Source organism: Juglans regia, chromosome 9 (genome assembly GCF_001411555.2).
Source record: "Juglans regia cultivar Chandler chromosome 9, Walnut 2.0, whole genome shotgun sequence".
Lineage (NCBI taxonomy): Eukaryota > Viridiplantae > Streptophyta > Magnoliopsida > Fagales > Juglandaceae > Juglans > Juglans regia.
In genome coordinates this window covers 4,169,920-4,174,105 of record NC_049909.1, presented here as the reverse complement: position 1 = coordinate 4,174,105, position 4,186 = coordinate 4,169,920, and the positions used below count along the sequence as shown (strand labels likewise).

Genomic DNA, 4,186 nt, shown 5'->3' with positions numbered 1-4,186 from the left:
AAGGACTCGTATTCTTCAAAGAAAGGTTGGGTAGGAATTGTCACACCTGGCACAAAATCAATGTAGTACTCTATCTCCCTAATAGGTGGCAATCCACTAAACACACCGCTAGGAAACACGATGTCATATCCCTGCAACAAAGAGACAACAACACTAAACAAAGATACGTCAAATTCATTACTACTAAGACTCACCTATAGCAGCTTTATAGCTTGTATTGTTTTCATGCACAATTTTAATAAAAGCAAATTTTTAAACAATGTTTTAGACAATGCATGTTCTATTGGACTTATAAAGTACAATGATTACTAGTTTGTATTCTGGATGTGCTGATAGTTTTTTGATCCCATTTTATTAATTTTATTTTTGTATAAATCAGTCATCTAAATCGAAAAATCCGACCGAATGGCCGTTGCTACGGCTTGTAGGCAGTGGGGGTAATCGGGAAAGTAGTTGAATTGTCGGCATATTTCTGAGCACGCGAAATCAAATAGAAAGCAGTTATTTCTCGTTAACACATTAGCCCTAGTAATTACATTACTCTCTCTCTCTCTCTCTCTCTCTCTCTTCTTTTTGGTGCTATTAAAGTCTATTTGGTTTCCAAAATTGCAAGGAAAGAAAATGATGTCAAGTTAAGTGGTTTTTGTTTCTTTGCATTCCCGGAATATGTGAAAAAAATACATCTGCGTTGCCAAATTGTTGAACTGTGCATAATTGATTCTGTTTACCATCTTGCATTTTTCTTGGTTGTAAAATATATTCTAGATGTTAAAAATAATGGAAATAGTTTTGGATGACGGTTCAGTCATTTCTTACCTTAACGTTTGACTATTAGAATATATGCCACAAACTTATTATAGGTTAGGAGATTAGAGGGAAGAAGTGTGCCGTCGAAGCCGGCTGAGGCTATAGCAGCAACCATGAACGACAGCTTAGAAAATGTGTCTCAATCATCTGTTTCAAAGGCAGGGATGCAGAAGGTACTTTATCTATGTTGGTTAACTCATCTGCATGTTGTTACATTCTTCAATTTAGTTAATTTGGCCTGAAATGACGTTTTTAAATTTAAAGATTCTGTGTGATCACTATTCCAATATTTCCTTCTATTAAATTGAAACTTCCTACAATCGTGTGTTTGTTTCTGTAGATTAAAATGATTCAAGAATCCAGTATGTCCAAATTTTGAAATGACGTAGAGAAGATGTGCAGTGAAATGAGGTCTAGTCTATTTTTTATAACTAAGAGACTATAATCTTTTTATCACCAACTTTTATCCTCCTTTGTATTTAGTTCTGTAATCGGATTGACTGGTATGCAGGTTTGAAATCGACAAAGCCACTCATGCTTCTACAGCCTGCTTGGAATCTGCAAAATATGGTGTACTAAAATACTACTTGGGTACTGTTGCTTCCATCTTTGCGGTTGGAGTTGCTGTAATTTGTAATTGGATTTGAAGCTCCCTTTTGTTTTGGAAAGAATGGAAGAAAATAAACATAGAAATGTAAACCTAGAAAATTTGAACTAGTACACAAGTGAGAGATTAGACGCTTGACCTCGTGAGAAGTCTCATGTAGTCAATGTCATATTTAGACATTATAATTCATTTGATGCTTTCATCTCATATGCATTTCTTTTAATTCCTACATATTAATTATAATATTTTTTCTCTTTTAATTCCTACCTATTAATTATAATATTTTTATGGCAACCAATTAAAGACAAAACCCTGTTAATATATTCTTTTTATTTATTTAATTTTGCAACATACTGCTTGATGACCAGGATAAGAGACTTTGATTGCGTGTGTTTAGTACTCCATCTATTTTTTATAAGACAGCCAGCAGATATATATTAAGGTCTCATTTGTTTTCTCAACTCATCTTATTTCATCTAATCATTATAATTTTTTTAAATTTTCACATATAATAAAATAAACAATGTAACTTTTTTAGATCTCAAAGTAAAAATAATATTAAAAAAATATATTCGAACAATATTTTATTCAATATTCAATTTTCATCTCATCTCATCTGCGAAAACAAACGAGACCTAATTCTCTAAGTATTGCAAATTTGGAATCCTCATATATATATATATATATATATATATATATATAATACATACATATTATAAGCAACAATTCAACATTTCACTAAACAAAACAACTGGTATATAATAATTGAGAAGTATTCTATTTATAAAAAAAATTCTATAAAAGTAAATTTTGAAATTGACATAATTTTATATAATATATTAAATTTATTTTATAATAAAAATAATTTTATAATTTAACGTACGATATTATCAAGCCACGTTAAGTTGTAAATTTATTTTTATAGAATTTTTTTAAGACAATACTAGGAGATCTAGAATGTTGACCATGTATTGTACCGATGGTGCAAAATATACTTTTCTATTTACTTAATTCTTTTAAATATATTTTTAAATAACTTTAAAGAAAAAGACTATTATGCCGCCTCAAATGTACTACTCGGTTTGACCGTTTGGTGAATTTGTTTTTTTTACTTAATGAAAGAAGTAATTTTAAGTGTATTAATGTATTTTTTTATTTTTTTAAAAATATTTAAATAAATTTTAAAAATGTGAATAGAAAAATGAAAAAAAAAAAATTGCTTTTGCACTAAGCGGTAACACTGAGAGGTACTACTCAGACAACAGAGTAGCACCGCTCATCTTTAAATATTTTATAATAAAAAATATAAGTTCATTAATAATTTCTTCCTAAACTAATAATAATAATAATAATAATAATAATAATAATAATAATAATAATTTCTGTTCAAAATGGGGCACCGTTCTCGGTAGTCGATACTGGCCTATCTAAAGCATTTCTTATGTCAAAACTGTCCCAAGCTAACTAGATCTAAATATGGTGCTCCCCTTTTTCTTTTTTTTCTTTTTTTGAGAGAGAATGATATGAACCCGCGGGAATGAAATCCCTTGAACCCACAGTCAATTTGAAAACTCTCCAAGAAAGCCAAAATCAAGTCAATGGATGGAGAACCTAAACCCGATGATAACTCGTTTCAAGAACCTAGATTATATTAAAATCTAGACTCGTCTACTCCATCTCGACCCCCAGAGTTTGCCCTAAGGCCTCTTCCATGCCTAACTCCTCTATGTCCACCCAATCCAACTTCAGATGTTAAGCCTTCCTCATCCTCACCAAACTCTCCATTCTTATACCCATTCTCAATTCTAGGCTCACGTCACCTCCTATCTCTCTCACCTTGTAAATTTCTAATCACTGCTTCTTGATTATCCATACTATCCCTCACTTCACCCAACATCAAGTTCAACTGCTCAAACTGTTGGTGCATGGTTTGCATCACAATGGATGAATTATATTATCTCCCCCTTAGTGATGAGCTACTCCGATGAGACATTATAATGTGCTGCACAAAAAGAAAGTTAGTGGAAAACCTCACACATTCTCTTACGTGTTTGCACTCGAATAATGGCACTCCACTCGTGTTTCACTCTTAATTGGCCTTTTCCCAATAATAGTCTCACACTCTCTTGCCTTTTACCTCAAGAGCTTTCCCACTCAAGTTCTTTCAGAACTAAATGAACTCAATCAAGACAAGACAACCTTGTTTTATCCCAACTAGTAATTAGATCCAGAAAACAAGAATAAGAGAAACATGAAGGAATAAAAATGACACGAGAATCAATGAAGTTATACGAATGTAACAATAAAACAAAATACCAACTTGAGTGATGTATTCAGCAACCCCTTTGATCATAAGGTTTAATCAACAAATTTCTTTCTTTCTCTTTGTTGTAACTATGTAGCAACTTTGAATATGCTAACTTCTCTTTTCTTCATCTTCTTCTTTTCTTTTCTTTTTTTTTCGAATTTTCTTTTTTTTTTCTTTTCCTTTCCTTTCTTTTTTTTTTCTTTTCTTTTCTTTTCCTTTCTTTTCTTTTCTCTAATTCATCCACAAACAGCAATATTCAATTGTGAAAACCAACCAATTGAATTCAAACACACAAGCATGGACAATGAAGTAGAAGAGAATCAATGGAACGACACTCCAAGCAATTGACAAACTTAGAGATGCAGGAAACCCTAGAATTTTGAAACCATAGGTGATGCAAATTTCAACCAAACCCAAAACCCTAAGAATTTCGGCAGCCTAATTTTGGTTCTATTTTTTTTTTT

General features: G+C 31.6%; 1 pseudogene; it reads left to right on the top strand.

Moving 5' to 3' along the window:
- Positions 1–405: 405 nt before the first annotated feature.
- Positions 406–1,454, top strand: LOC108996682 (annotated as a pseudogene).
- Positions 1,455–4,186: the final 2,732 nt, after the last annotated feature.